The 16,947-nt window shown below is 37.0% G+C and overlaps 1 protein-coding gene across 9 annotated transcripts in view; it reads right to left on the reverse strand.

Moving 5' to 3' along the window:
• EPHB1 (EPH receptor B1) overlaps positions 1 to 16,947 on the reverse strand; it is a 454,416-nt gene that overhangs the window by 356,958 nt on the left and 80,511 nt on the right. Inside the window, exons 1-2 of one of the 9 annotated variants that reach the window (XM_058187161.1) lie at positions 7,869 to 7,986; positions 974 to 1,091 (exon numbers count right to left, since the gene is read on the reverse strand). The exons of 6 other annotated variants lie outside the window; for them this stretch is intronic. The gene's annotated coding sequence lies outside the window, so the exon portion shown is untranslated. Of the gene's footprint in view, positions 1 to 973; positions 1,092 to 7,868; positions 8,008 to 16,947 lie in introns of those variants that run through there. 2 more of the 9 variants (XM_058187160.1, XM_058187164.1) reach the window with 2 other exon arrangements.

A 16,947-nucleotide genomic window follows, 5' to 3' on the forward strand; every position in this document is an offset into this window, starting at 1 on the left:
CCAGAATTCCTAGCAAAGGATATCCAAAAAAGATAACTAAAAATGAGAACAGGTCTATTCTTTATTCATAGAGAGATGCTTTGTGGAACACTTTTCCTTACACAGGTCTAATCCTGTGTCATAATCAACATTCTGTAGATTGTGGCAACTGAAGGACCTTTGTTATATTATCTTAGTGATTCTGTTCTGTTGTAAGAAAATGGGAATAAATTACAAGTATGGAGCAGGAGGGGAAAGGTAGGATGAGTGCCGTTCATCTGTTTACATGGACTTGACCTCACTGTGTAAATAGTTCTCACTGAACAAGCTGCCCATTTATCATAATCTTATTGAGAAAAGACACAGTAAATCAAACAGACAACCTGCCTGCAAACAAATTACACAGGGGGGGGGGGAGAAGGGAGATAAGAAAATAGGAGAAAAAAAGAAAAAAGAAAATTGAAAAGCAATGCATCTTGGGGAAAAAGAACAAAGAAAGAACAGTTTGAAAATTACCACAGAGTACCATAGAAAGTAATTTTAAACCAAACCCTGAACCATTCATAGATGACTTATTAATTTATGTCCAATTCTATACTTAGACTCTACTTGGACTATACTCATATAAAAGACTTTTCTTTTCATTTTCAGGACCCAGACTATACAATAGATGCCATCATTACAAGGGAATACATGCACATTCCTATATTAAGTCTGAGTTGTATAGTTTCATTTTTTTCTCTCTCTCTCTCATAACTTTCCACTGTATTGCACTTCTTATAAAATAAAATAAAAATAAAACATTTCTAGAAGCAGAGCATGCTTAAGAATATTTTGGGCCATTAACAGAATAATTCTGTTTGGGGCCATTTAAAAAAGTAATCCTATTAAGAACTCAAGGGAGTTTTCAATGAAGATGCCATTTTAAAAGTCTGAATTTGATACCTTTGGGGGATGTGTTGACATTTATTCGACAATCACTACCACTACTTACATTTTGAAACAAGTTCATATTCTTAGTATCTTGCAATTGGGACATACACCTTCATATGTCACTTTTGGATGGTGGCAGGTTGGTAAGGAAGGAAATAGTCAGATCCATATACCAAAAACTGGAGAGGAAAGAGGGAAGCAATATATTGTGTTTGTCTTCTATGAAAAGTGAAATGAAGAGATACATTTTTTTTACACCAGAACTTGCCAGAGTGTTCTCACTAGTATTCAGAGGTCAACGGGAATCAAGACAATCATGCTGTCCACTTCCTAAGAGGTTTGGAGAGATGCCTTAAGTTTCACCTATCAGTTCTCTAAACCAGGAAGGTAACAGATGCCTTTTCCTCCATCCATTCTATTCATCCACCAGACAGCTAAGATCTTGAGAGATAAGCCACTGCCCTACATCCCCCCACTCAAGATTCAGTCCTCATTTCCAATTTTCCAACTACAACTTTGTTTTTGCCCCAGTTCCCTTTTAGAATAGAATAGAATTCTTTATTGGTCAAGTGTGATTGAACACACAATGAATTTGTCTTTGGTGCATATGCTCTCAGTGTACATAAAGAAAAAATAAAATATATTTGTCAAGAATCACTTAGTGATAGTCATGGGATACTAATAAGCAATCAAATCATACCAGAAAACAATAAAAACAATATAAATTGTAAATATACAAGCAAAATGGATATAGCCACAAGTGGGAAGAGACAGGTGCTAGTAGGGTTAAAGAAGAATAATAGTAATACAGTCTTAGTAGTTAAAATTAACTAGTGTTGTGGGAATTAGTTGTTTAGCAGAGTGATGGCATTTGGGGAAAAACTATCCTTGTGTCTTGTTGTTCTGGTATGCAGAGGCCTATAAGGGTAAAGTTGAGGTAAAGTTGAAACAATTTATGTCCCGGATACGAGGAGTCTGTAGATACTTTCACAGTCCTCTTTTTGACTCATGCAGTATACAAGTCCCCATAGAAGGCAGGCAATTGTTTTGCTCTGCAGTTCTAATTATCCACTGAAGTCTGTGTCTGTCTTGTTTGGTTGGAGAGCCAAACCATACCGTTATAGAGGTGCAGATGACAGACAGAGGTGGTGGGCCCAATGGGATGGGGTAGGTTGTAGGAGGCTTGGGAGAAGTCGGTGTGTCTGAGATGGGCATTGTGGAGATGGGTGGCAGTAGTTTTCTCTCAAACCTACAGTAAAACACATTCAGGTCATCTGCCAGTTGTTGATTTCCTACAGAATGGCTGTAACTGGTGATATTTTTAAGAGTTTTCCACGTTGGCTGGTTCATTTGTTGAGAACTGATTTCTTAGGTTTTCAGAGTAGCTTCTTTTTACTGCTCTGATCATTCTTGTTAATATATTTCTGGCCTGATTGTACAGCATTCTATCGCCTTCCTCTTTGGTACAATGCAACTGTTTAAGTTCAGCTATGAACCAAGGTTTATTATTACTGTATATTCTTAGATTTCTGGTCAGCACACATAGGTATTCACAAAAACTGACATATGATGTTACAGTATCTGTGAGTTCATCCAAGCCTGGAGAGGTACCTTCAAACACATTCCAATCAGTGCAATCAAGGCAAACCTGTATCTTTAGCTTTGCCTCCTCAGTCCAAGTCTTTACCGATTTAATTGTTGGTTTCATAGGTTTAAGTCTTTTGTCTATAAGCAGGTACAAAATGAATCATATAATGAACAGAGTGATCCATAGCTGCTCATGGTAAAGATCAATAAGCATCTTTTAATGTTGTGTAGCACTGGTCTAAAGTATTCTTGCCCCTAGTAAGACAATTGACATGCTGAAAATATTTTGGTAGCTCTTTCCTTAAGTTTGCTTTATTAAAATCTCCTAAAATAATTGGAAGAGAGTCTTGAGTATGAAATCCGTAGTGAATTTTACTATGCAAATTTGGCAAAAAGTAATATTTTTAACACTTTGTCCATATATTATCTAATAAAAATATTTGTACATTGTTTAACTGAAATGCATACTTTTCTCATCAATCTATGTCTTTTTATACATACATGTATAAACATATTGCAATGTATTCTTCCTTAATATATTGATTTCTGTGTACAATATATTACACACATTTGTGAATTATCAGTTTTATCACATTATTCTAAGTACCAATTATGGTAACCAGGCTAATTTTAGATCATACATATAAATTTGGTAATGTGAGTTGGCTAAATTTGTGTAAATATATTGAAAGAACAAGATCTATCATTGTTTTTAAATTAGAAGTACATTTTGTTTGTTTTCATAAATGAACAATCTCCCAGATCTGTAAAATGAAATGATAAATTATTGTTTTTGTACAACGTATATTGCAATGGTTTAGAAAAATATATCCTGAAGAAGTCAATTACTCTTCACTTTAGCTATTTATCAGAAATGACTAAAACATATCATAAGTTCTAAATGGGTATGTATTTTTTGCATCTGATACACAAAAAGGTCACTCTTTATTAAATTAGGGAAAGAATAATAAATTTCATGGAGATAAAATGCTCAAGGGCTATAATAGGATAATCTAGTCAAAGAAATGCAATACATTTATATTTCTCTTATATAGATAGTAAAATCACTCATACATCCATCAAAATTTCATCTACAGAAAACATATTCCATTATTTGCTCCAGGAAAAAATAAGATAAGAAACCTAATCAATTATAACTTATATTAAATATTTCAGAGAAAAATTAGGGCAATTTAAAATAATCCTCTTTCTTTTGAGTGTGTTTTCATTCTTCTAACCTGAGTCCTACTAAATATAGTATAATTTACTAAATTTAACAGTTCCCGGCATTCTCTTCTCTCCTTTCTATCAAAATAATGACGGCCATTTGGCCAGCAATATAAAAATCCTTTTCATGCAAGCAGGCTCAAGCAAATTTATTTTATATAAAAGCTCAAACTAAAGAGCTAGGAGAACATACAGTACCCCTCCCCCAAAGAACTGGATATATCTTCTTATACTATACGGTTTGCATATACTGTTTTGAAAACCTGGGGCTTGTTTTTTTTCAGTGCAGCTGTGGATCCATTAAGAGTGTTTTTATTATTCTGAAGACAATAGTGCACTTTTAATCTATAAAGTACTTTAATATTTTAAATTTATTTAGCTGGGCTTTTTGGAAGGCTCAATCTGGAGCACTATGAACCCATCCACATCCAGAGTGATCACTCTACCCTTTGTATCATATTAGCTCTTTTCCATTTTTTCACATCACTTCTATGATAGCAAAGAAAAGACCATTAAGGAGCACAGTAATGTCAAAACATTTAACCAGAGTTTCTTGACATTTCACAGTTTACTTATCAATTCAGAAAGATTCATTTTCTTTCACAATTTTCTCTAGTAAAGTTTCACACTTTTGATACATACAGGTACCATTCCCTGATCTCTCTCTCTCTCTCTCTCACACACACACACACACACTTTAATACAAGTGCTAGAGAAAAGAATGGAGGTAAAAAGCATTCACTACAATATCATGACTGATATTATCTTGCTTCACTCAAGGCAACTACTGGTAGGTAGAAAAGTAAACTATTATTGATCTACCTACCTATCTATCTATCTATCTATCTATCTATCTATCTATCTATCTATCTAAATATATACACATGTGTGTGTGTGTGTGTGTGTGTGTGTGTGTGTCTGTGTGTGTCTGTGTGTGTCTGTGTGTGTGTGTGTGTGTGTGTGTGTGTATCATACATACACAGGAAATGTATTAAATATATATTAAAAATGGAAATTAAAAGACGTTACATTAAGACTGGACCCCGAAATACTGTCAAAAGAACAGTCAAATAAGAGACAGCATAGCCCAGAACTGGGTGATGGGTGGGGCAGGAGACTCAGAAAAGTTCCTCCCTGACTTTTCTAGCTTTAAAGCTCAATATATTTTGAAACTTACAAGATTCTGTCAATGGAGCTTTCCTATAAAGTAGAATTAGCTCATCGAGTTGTGATTTCCTATTGCACCCCTGGGACTCAGAAGAATCTTTTCTGCCATCACAAATATCCTGTGGGACATCATTCTCTCAAAGGTCAGACTGGGCCTGAAGGCTTGGGGATCAGGTAGTGATGATGCCTATCAAATGATTATACTGTTCCTGAATTAACTATGTTCTCAGTTGATTGAAGAGGATAGTTTTATTGCTTTTAATTGTTTCATGCTTTAGCGTTTGTATGATTTTTTTTTGTTTCTTTGTACTGTTTATGTTTTAACTTTGCAAGCTGCTCAGGGTCATGTACTATATATCAAAATTGTGTCTAAATAAATTGAATAAATAATTTTATTATTTATTTTTATAAGCCACCTGAAGTTTTAGCACAAGCAACTGATTGGTGGTTGGATCTGCCTCCTGGAATACTGACAATCAGCTGTTCCAGGCTGTGGAGATCACCATCGCCCATCTCCACCATTGCCACCCATCACCGCTGCCATCTATCACTGCCTCCACACGCTCCATTTTCTGCCTCAGCACATCCCATTTTCGCACATCCCATTTTCGGTGGAGATAGGTGGCCTCCTGGAATGTGTTGAAAATGGGATGCTTGGAGGCAGAAAATGGAGCATGCAGAGACCAAACACGGGACACATGGAAGCCGAAAATGGGGTGTGCTGAGGCAGCAATAGGTGGCAGTGGCAATTGTGATGATGGGCAGTGGCGATCCCCGCAGCCTGGAACAGCTGATAGGCAGTATTCCGGGAGACAGATCCAACCGCCAATCAGCTGCTCATGCTAGATCAGGCTGTCCTGAAGCTGACCAGGCTGTTTGCTGTTAGCTACAAGGAGGCAAACTGCTGCGAGGCAGATTTTTATTTTTCTTGTTTTCTTCCCCAAAAGCTAGGTGCGTCTTATAGTCGGGAGGCTTCTTCACTTCTCCCATGGAGGATTTTTCTTCTTTTAAAAGCTTCTTTTATGCACCCTGGCAAACAACTGAAGGAGGTTTCTGTGGGGCATCTGAAACCAACAATTGTACTTCAAGAAATTCTGCAGTGATGCTGGGCTGGACGAGCAAAATAAGATTGCTCTCTGAAACAATGCAGGGTTCCTTGATTTCCTTATCCAAGTTACTTTATTTTTCTCTGCAAAATCCTGCTCCTCAAAATTCTGAACGGCAATCAAGTCCATAGAGAAAAGCAATAACTAAAATGCACCAATGCCCAGAACAAAGAGAGGAAAAGAAGAATAAATTGTATGCTCATTCATTTGTAGAAAAGGCAAAAGTAAAGGTAAGGATTGATCAAGGGGAAAAAAATACCTGGAGTTCACAGTGGAGGAGAAAGAAAGGGAACTTCAAGTACGGTACTTTAATGCTACATGGGCTGACATGGAAGGTCTGATGGATTAGATCGGAGGAGGAAGAGGAAGAGATGATGATGATAGTGTTTGAGGACAGATTAATCCATTATAGCAGGGGTGTCAAACTTGATTTTATTGAGGGCCACATCAGGATTGTGTTTGACTTTTGGGGCTGGGTGGGCATGTCCAGGTTGGGCATGGCCAGCTCAACATCACTCATGCTGGGGGGCCTGCAGGGGTCCAAGCACTCTGCCAGCGAAACCAGGGCTCGGGAGGCTGCGACGGCCTCCTGCAACCCTCTGCCAGCAAAACCGGAGCTTGGGAGGACCGCATGCAGCCCTCCTGACCTCCAGTTTTGCTGTCAGACAGTTGCAGGAGGCCATTGCAGCCTCCCAAGCTCCGGTTTTACTGGCAGAGGCAACACAGGCCAGTACTTTGCTGTTTCCAGGGCGGCCCCACAGGCCAGATCTAAGCACCTTGTGGATCTTGAGTTTGACACCTCTGAACTATAGCATAAAGGCCACCGAAAGTTATGACCATAATCTATTACACTGCTCCAATGTAAGTTTGTAGGTTTTTATTTGATCTGATTTGATTTTTGCTTCTCTATCAAGGGCTCAGCAAGAGTGACTGGCCCAAAGTCACCCAGCCAGCTTCTGGGCCTAAAGAAGTATTAGAAGCGCTGTCTCCCCACTCCAAAACTGTATCTGATGTATTATCCGGAGTCCCTAGATCTAGTGCCAGAATTAAAATTATCTGTAAAAAAATTAAAATAGCGCTTTACCACAAATTATATTATTATATATTATTATAATATTCTTTTAAAACAAATACCAATTAGAAGAACCTCAGAGGTCTCAGAAGTTTGTTTTATACGTAGGTTGAAATACTGATTTTAAGATAATAGTACAATGAGCAAGAGTTCCCCTTCAGTAATCACCAGAGTACAAAATATCAAACCGAGAAAAATAATCACAACAAAATACTTTATGCAATGTGTCTAACATTGGAAATAAACATATCGTGCATCATGTAGAGTTCACTAAATATTATAGTAACAAATCTTCTTTATGTTGAAAAAAATGGTAAATTTCAAATATATTATGTCCAATAAATCTAGAACACAACAGTGCACTTTTTTCCAACATAGCTAAGTGTTATATTTTGATTGTGGTTATGAATTATCCAGCTGTACATTTTATTCAAATCTGAATGTAGTCAATTTTCATTTACTCATTAATTAACCAAGTAAAACACATTGGAAAAATCATATCTTTTTACAGTACACTGTAGTAAAAAGAGTCAATAAATATTTCATCCATCAAAAAACATCAATTTGTTAAATAAAAAATGCATTAAAAGCATTAATGAAGTGTTGAAATGAAAGAGGGCTGCTCCAAAATCAACAGTAAACCAAAAGTTTTAGCATAGGATTGAAATTGCATATGGTTTCAACATTATCGGAGGGGGGGGGAGGGAGAGATCCTATTATTTCTACTTTAATGAATTAATATCCCATCTTTACTATTTTTTACAAATAACTCAGGGTGGCAAACATATCCAACTCACCTTCTTCCTGGTATTTTCCCTACAACAGCAATCCTGTTAGGTGGGTTGGACTGAGAAAGAATGACTGACCCAAAGTCATTGGCTTTCATGGCTACGGCAGGACTTGAACTCTCAGTCTCCTGTTTTCTAGCCTGATGCCTTAACCACTAGACCAAACTGGTTCTCATTATCAGCTCTCTCAAAATTGGTGAGCATTCCAAACTTCTAATTTGTCTACCATGTGGAATGAGTGCCAAAGGAGGCAGGAAACATGAGAAACAAAGAGAAATAAATCTGTCCCGATAGCTTGATGATTGCATGCCAGCCAGCTCTGTCATTTGTTATATGACAGAACAACAAGCTAACGCAAAAAGATCTTGGATCCTTATGGAAGGTTCACATCTATCAGAATGTGTCTCTGGATTACTTTTTTATATCCCATATGATATCATACATGCCTTTTTCCCTTTCTAATTTCTGCATTCTACTCATTAGGACCTCCTCCAAAATAAGTATGTGTAAGATTGAATCCCTGCAGTGAAATTCAGCACAAAGAATATGAAAAACTGTTCTATTATGCTGCTATAGCTGCAGGAATGACATAGAGTCCTATGTTGTTGCCAATACAGCCCATTGGATAATGAACCATGTTATTGCCCATAGTGAAGGGTAAGATGGTGTGCCCTCTTCCTTCCACATAGATAAGCTAGTTGGACCAGCAGCTGAATCATTTGTCAAGACTAACAAAACAATTATGTCTGTCACTACAGCCAAGACAGCAGGCTAGATAAGAGAACCAATGACAGACTGTGTGGCATACACACTTCTGCCTTCTGAGCTGAATAATCAGGAGGTCAACAGAAATAGGTGAGAGGTTGCCATTACTGTTCCTCAGCATCTGCTGCCTGAGGTAACCTGACACATCTAATGATAGGACCTACTTTGTTTAGATGGTTTGGAGTTCGCATTCACATAATTTTTGACTAGCAGCATGTATTGTTAAAATACTGGTCTGGCTATCGCTGTGGCTCATAAATCAGAATGGTCCATTCTCTTGCGTGTGCACTTGCTCGCTCCTTCCCTCCCTCTTTCTCACCTTCTCTCTCTCTCATCTGTTTCAAGTAGTTTAATCTTAAGAAAGAGCACAACAAGCCATCATTACAGGTATATATCTACATATGACAGGAACCGGAAATACCAACAGGAGCAGCTGAAGGCAGCTCTTTGAGAAGCAGGGAATACATCTCAAATTAATCCTGCCAAGACTGCAGACATAACCACTGTAGCATCACCCTCTCAAACAAAATGATGAATGAACTGCAGACCGGAGTTGTCTGGAACTATTAGTGGTGCCTGCTGGTAACAGAACATGTATTTACCGATAAACCACCTGAAGATGGAATACAGTTGACCGTTTGCTCTATTTGGAATGAAGAAAGTATTATTTCTACATCAACAGGACTAGCTGTGGAATTCTTCATCAATCAGTGCTTGAGTAAAGAAAATGAACTGCATCCAAAGCAAACAAGCAAACAAACAAAGAACTGCTATGAAGAAAAATATACTTTGGCAGTTGTCAATTAAAAAAATAAAAAGAATTTGAAACAATAAATTTAAAAAACTCACAGTATTTGATTTGGAGAAAAAGTACCAAGATGTTCTTCCAATCTGAAATCAAGGTTGAACTCAAAGTAGGCCAACAAACACATGCTCCTTGAATAAAGTGTCATGAGTTTACTGGTTATAGAGAGGTACGCAACCATCCTTTCAGAATATATTAGTCTTCAAAATGAAACCAAGTCAACTAGTCAGCTACCAATCCCCATCATCTGCCAATCTAAATTTCCTGTAATGCCCCAACATGATACTTCCCTGCGTACAATATGATCCATCTCTTCAGCACTGCCTCTACCCTCCGCTCATACCTGAGAGCCGATGTAGCAACCAGTTGGACAACTTTTTAGTGGTGATGGAGAGAGAGGAATATAACTTTGTTTGGGTGCTGCAGTGGCAAAGTTGGTGATGAAAAGTTGGTGAAGCAGGATTTTATTGGATGGGTTTGGGGAGTTTGGCTGTTAAATTCCAATTTAAGAATTGTATTAAATCTATTTTAAGGCTTATTTTAAGGATGAAGATGGGAGAATAAGAATCACTCTAAAGTGGAAAATTGTTAAAACAGTTCGAATTTTGGTGGGATTTAGGATAGGATGGATTAACCTCCATATCTACCTCTGCCACTCAATGTCTCTGATAGGCCCCGAGACTTGCCCAATGCTAATGCTTCTTAGTTTATTTATATATCTTACAATGTATATCTTTTGTCCTAACCATTTATTTTTTCTGTTCTCATAGTACTAATGTCAAATACACCTTATATTTTCTTTCTCAGTGGTTTAAGGTATAGGTATAAGAGGAGGGTAGAGGCAGTGCTGAAGAGATGGATCATATTGTATGTGTAGGGAAGCATCATGTTGGGGAAATTTAGAATGGCAGATACTAATGTCTTGGTCACTGAAAAATGGAAGATGAGCAGAGGTCCTTTAGAGCACTTAAGAAGGTATTCTATCACAAGTAAATAAAAGGATTTCATAAAATTATGAGTTAGGGGAAAGAGTAAGAGAGATGATAACCTGGATACGGTCCAGAATACAGCCTGGTTCCAATTAAAGACACATCAGGAAATAATGAAAAAATATCAACCATTATAGCAGTGTTTCTCAATCTCACTAGTATATAAATTCTGGGTTTTGAAGTTCACATATCTTAAAGTTGCTGATGCTGATACACACTGCAATATAGTAACAAAGGTCTTAGCTTTGCTGTATTATGTGTTAAAATTAAATTTGGTCTAGTCCACACTGGTGCTCTCTTTGTATGAATATGAGTTTAAATTAGCAATAATTTTTTAAACCACAGTTGCTGATCAGAACAAAGATGGAATACAGTAAATAGGTTTTCTATATATATATACACCTCAAAACTGAAGGCAATAGAAAAGGTCATGTGTTTCAGCTGTAACTATAGCTCGAAGTATTGCAGGGGCCATGTATTTTTATAGCTCTGTTTCCTATCTGCAAATGAAGATTGTTTCAAACCATAATTCTTTCACATTTAATATATTTTGTTTCTAAAAAGACATTGGCCTTTTACTGTCCTGCAGTCTCTTGCGGGAAACACGATTCAGAGCAGCTCATTCTTCGTATCATACCCTTGGTCCTTTGGCAGGACTTATTTCACTGGCAAAAGAACAAAAAATTCTTCCACTTGGAATAGCTAAGGAATCTCCGATCCAACTGGAACAGGATAGGTCAGTTTTTAGTATCTGTTCTGTTAAGTTCTGGAAGTAACGAGGCTGGAGACCAGGGTAGTGACAACAGCTCTTTAATATAGGGTGAACCCAGCAACAGGCTGGGGGAAAAACCTCTCCTTTTATACAGTTCTACTGGCGGCTTCGTCCAATCAGCAACGTGCTGATTTCCCGCCCAAATATTTAAAGGTACAGACAAGAATACATAACATGTTCCATGGCAAAGCAGCGCAAGAGTAGGGAAAAAATGCTTTTGAAAAATGCTGAGAGTTCCATCCCAGTTTTTTGGGGGAGCGGGAAGCTGATTAGAGCTGAGTCTAATAGCATCTCTCCAAAATTTACAAGGGCGTCTTTCAAGAACATACATTGTAATTAAGTTCTCTCAAATTCAGAAGTTGTATACATTCCCATAAGCCATGTATCAGTTTGGATGCAGTTTAAGTTCCCAACCATGATGTTAAAAGAAAGACCATGAGTTCATTATTTTGAGCCAGGATAAAATAAGGGTAAAATCCCACTTGTACTTCCATGAACTTCCAACAGAAAGGAAATAATATAAATCCAAATACAAACAAGGACACAAACATCATTGAGAAGTAGTTATCAGTAAACTCTTTCTATGCTGAATATATTTAATAGATCTCAGATATTATACTTGAATATAATTTATGGAAAGTTTAAAATGGATTTTCTCTAATCAAGTCCCTACACAACTTATTAATTCAGTTTTACTACAGGTCTGCTTCTGCTTCGCCAGCAAGTTGTAGATAAGCAAGCAATATAATATTGTAGATGAAATGTCAGATAAATGATGCAACTACAAGCCCTATATATCTGCCTATCTATCTACCTATCTTCTGTAACAAAAGGGCTATGAAAGACTAATAATTTATAATTTGAGAGCTTGTTTGAAATATCTCAGTTCTATGTGAAGTCACTTCTTTTTGCAAGTATTGGACCAAATGTTATAACATCTGTTCCTTCTTGTTTTCTATCTCCTGCACACACAGAATATAAAGACTGTTTAGTGGCTAGTTGGGCCCACTAGGAAATGATAAGGTAGAAAGACATTTCTGCTTACTTTTAATTGCAGAGGTTAACATATTCTTGATTTACCCAAAATCATGGACAGCATCACTTCTATTGCAAAATTCTCATCTGTGCAGAGTTTCAGGAAAAATAATACCCATAGCATAAAATGTAGTTTTGTTATTTCACCCCATATTCTGGTCCCAATAATTAAGGTTTTGATTAGAAATAAAATATTTATTTTAGCCACCAAAAGACAATGAATGAATCATTTTCTGCAATCAAGAGATTCCACTTATTCCAACGCTATCAAAAATATAGTTCTCAAAAGTTATTGATTTTCCTGTTGGGTTCCATGGTGAGATAAAGATCATGTCTACCCTTAGTGTAGGACAGTTTTATGCATTGCTTATATCTGTAGAATGATTCATAATATGTGTTGCCAGAAAACAAAGTCAATAACTTCTTCAGTCTTTAAACAGCACATTTAAATTGCAACCAACATCTGCTGTTGTTAAATTGCATTATTGCCTGGCCAGTGAGTTTGCAGTTGAAATAATCAATTTTCTTTCTGTGAGGTCATATATATATATATATAAAGTATCCAGCAATGAATACTTAAGATCATAAAAGTACAAGCCTAGCTTTCTGGAGAAGGCTCAAATGCTGGGAAAGGTAGAAGGAAAGAGAAGAGGAGGATAACCAGCAGCCAAATGGATGAACTCAGCTACAGTGGAGATGGATGCCCAGTTGGAATACCTGAAAGTCCAGGTCAAAGACAGTTTATCATGGAAAAAATATATCCATCTGGTTGCTAGAAGTAAAAATACAACTTTGATGTCTCATAATCAATCAATCATCCTTTAAAGAGAGAAGAGGACAGCTTCTTTGCAGTTTGTCCTGATACAAACATCCACCACCTCTGTTTTTTCACAAAAGCTCTTTATCATGTTGAACCACTTGTTCAACAAGATAGAGTAGACTAAAAAAAACCCAAAGATATGAATGCTAATGCTACAAATTATTTTGTAATATTGCAATAACAGAATTTTGCAGGTCTAAATATGCTTTCTCCCCCCATCCCTTTTACCTTTGTGATATTAGAGAGGGTCAAATCTGAGATGCTTTATCAAATCAAATTTTGGCTTCGAACACATATTTTTTTAATATGATCATCTGTGATGTTGTCAGATTTCCAAGAATGGAAAGAGAAGCAAGAGTTTAGATACTTTGTGTGAGAGAAAGAGGATGAAAACAGCTCCTCCCTAATAACTCGCAGAGTATATATATTTATGGTGCAAATAGTCTGCACTATAAGGTAAGATGAGGAACAATAAAGAAATCTCCTTAGAAAAACATATAATTTTTATATTTTTATATAGTTTTTATATATTTTTATATAGTTATAAAACATATGGACTTCAAAAAAATATATGGACTTCAAAACTCGACCAGGTAAATCAATAGATGCAATTTATATAGACTTCTGTAAAGCCTTTGATTCACTGGTACACAACAAGCTACTTCTAAAACTAAAATCTTATGGCATTTCCAGATTCCTGCATAAGTGGATAGATGCATTCCTATCAAACAGGCAGCAAGTAGTCAAAATAGGGTACACCTTATCTAATCTTTCACCTGTTAACAGCGGTGTCCCCCAAGGCAGCGTTCTAGGACCAACACTCTTTATACTTTATATAAACGACCTTTGTGATCATATTATAAGCTCTCTTTGCGAATGATGTAAAACTATTCAACACCACTGACAATGCTGCTACTCTACAAAAAGACCTTGACTATGTGTCAGAATGGTCAAACAATTGGCAACTCCAAATCTCAACCAACAAATGCTCTGACTTACACATTGGCAAAAGAAATCAGAACACAAAATACAAGCTGGATGGATACAACCTAACAGACAACCCTCACTCTGTCAAAGACCTTGGAGTACTCATCTCAAATAATCTAAGTGCCAGAGCTCACTGTAACAGCATTGCTAAAAAAGCATTAAGAGTTGTTAACCTAATCTCGTGTAGCTTCTTCTCCGATAATACTGAACTGCAAACTAGGGCATACGAAACTTTGCTAGACCAGTTCTTAAACAGCTCATCTGTCTGGATCCCGCACTGCATATCAGACATTAATACAATTGAACGAGTCCAGAGATATTTCACAAGAGGAGTCCTCCACTCCTCTGCTCGCAACAAAATACCTTATGACACCAGATTCAAAATTTTGGGCTTAGACAACTTAGAACTTTGCCATTTTCGGTCTGACCTAAGCATAGTACATAAATTTATCTACTACAATGTCCTACCAGCCAATGAATACTTCAGCTTCAACCAAAACAATACAAGAGCACACCATAGATACAAACTCATGGTAACTCATCCAAATTAAACTGCAGAAAATATGACTTCAGTAACAGAGTTGTCAATGCCTGGAATGCACTACCTGACTATGTGGTTTCTTCCCCAAATCCCCAAAACTTTAACCTTAGACTGTCTACTGTAGACCTCACCCCATTCCTAAGAGGTCTATAAGGGGCGTGCATAGGCGCACCAGTGTGCCTACCGTCCCTGTCCTAATGTTTTCTTTTATTCGTATCCTTTACATATTTATAATTATGTTTACACTTGTATCTGTCATAAAATACATGCTTGACAAAACAAATAAACAAACAAACAAATAGAAGAATCATAATGGGTCTTTTTTGATTTTGGGAGCTTGAAACCATCACCTTGGTCATGGCTTTTCCTCCTGTACATTACAAAAAATTGTACATGAATTGATAAAATAGATCTTATAAAGATCCTAATCCGTTTCAGAATCAAAATCAGATTTACGTGTACAATCACCAAATCATATAGGTTTAGAAAAAGCTCTTTGATATTCCACAGAGGTTTTTTCAGATTATCAATGGAAAAGAAGGGGACAAAGAACTTCCTCCTGTTAAATTTTTCAATGGATTTTACGTCACAAATGTGTATTTAGCTTGGAAAGATGAAAGAAAGACTATAGGGGGAATTCAAATGAGTTTCACATATCTGTATGTGTTGACTTTTTAAGAAGCAACAACAGAAAAGATCAAATGTGAATCACTAAGCATGCCACAACACACACAGATACCGGCTTGCCTCTATTTCATACCTAGCTTTGGCTTCTCAGCAGCACTTCCTGTTCTTAATTATTGAGGAACTGGTAAGAAAAAGCTGGCAGGACATGAAGTTTGGCACCTTTCCTGCAAAGCACACACCTGTTTCCAGCCTAGATGCTTATGTAAGCCTCAGCTAGAAAAAGACTCCAAAGGAGCAAGCATAGGGGAAACCATCTGCACGCTGGGATGGATGCCAGATTACAGCTTTTATTTATGAGAACAGTTTCCATTCTGGTTATGGATGTTAAAACTGCCGGAGGATTCAGCCCTCCTGCCACAAGTTCCTTATTCTGCATAACTGTTTCATACTTTCAGTGATGTTTCCCAACTCTGAATGCTAAGGACAATTCCAGATTTGTACTGGAACTTTCTCTTACACACACATATGCACACACATTCATTCACTCACTCACTCACAAACACACATGCAAACAAACTATAATATGCTGTGTGTAAGACAGAAAAATTACTCCTTGACAAGGACACAATTTTATTGTACTAATTTATTATACTCCTGCACACACTCACTCATGCCTGGTCATCTCATTTGGATTACTGCAATGTGCCATTATATAGGGCTACTCTTGAAGAGTATTCAGAAGGTACAACTGGTATAAAAGGGACTGGCACAGACAGTTCTGGGGCCATAAAGTGGCATATATAACATGTTGTGTGGGCTGCATTGATTACCAGTTTGCTTCCAGGTCCAATTCAAGATGTTTTTATTACCTTTAGAGCCCTTTATGATACAAGTACTGAATAGCTGAGGAGATGTCTTGCCCCAACTAAACTAAAAGGGAAGGTATAAAAAGTGGAAACAGGGCACATAATTAAGGTAAAATATCAGCAAATTGTATGAGCCTGAAAAGGTGAAGTCAGGAAAGCCAAGGCTCAAAATGAACTAAGGCTTGTGACAAAAGATTTTTTTAAAAAAAGCTTCTTTTAACATGTAAAAAACAAGAAAAAGGTCAAGGAAATGATTGGCCAACCAAGGGGAGAAAATGGCAAGAATGTAACGAACAACAGGAAGAAAGCAAAACTGCTTCTTAACTCATTTTTTGCATCTGTCTTTACCTAAAAGGAAAAATAGTTCAACCTATCAAAAACAGTACCGTAAAAAACAGATTAGGAATACAAGTTTAAATAGGCAAAAAAATGTTAACAGAGCATCTGTCCACTCTAGACAAGTTGAAATCACCAGGTAAGATGGATTACACCCCAAGGTTCTGAAGGAACTGGCAGACATTATCTCAGAACCACTGAACTGTATCTTTCAAAGATCCTGGAGCACCAGGGAACTACAAGAGGATTGGAAAAGAACTGATATAGTTCCCATCTTCAAAAAAATGGGGAAAATAGATCCAGGAAACTACAGACCTAACAGAGCTATCAGCCTGACATCAATACCTGGGAAGATTCTGGAAAAGTTAATCAAGCAATGAATCTGAAAATACCTAAAGGCAAACAAAGTCATAACCAAAAGCCAACATGGGTTTATCAAAAAGAGATCATGCCAGACAAATCTTATTGCATTCTTTGACAAAGTGACAAAATTAATGGACCAGAGAAATGCTGTGGATATAATTTATTTGGACCTCAGTAAGGCA

The sequence above is a fragment of the Ahaetulla prasina genome, chromosome 6 (genome assembly GCF_028640845.1).
Source record: "Ahaetulla prasina isolate Xishuangbanna chromosome 6, ASM2864084v1, whole genome shotgun sequence".
NCBI classification, from domain to species: Eukaryota; Metazoa; Chordata; class Lepidosauria; order Squamata; family Colubridae; genus Ahaetulla; species Ahaetulla prasina.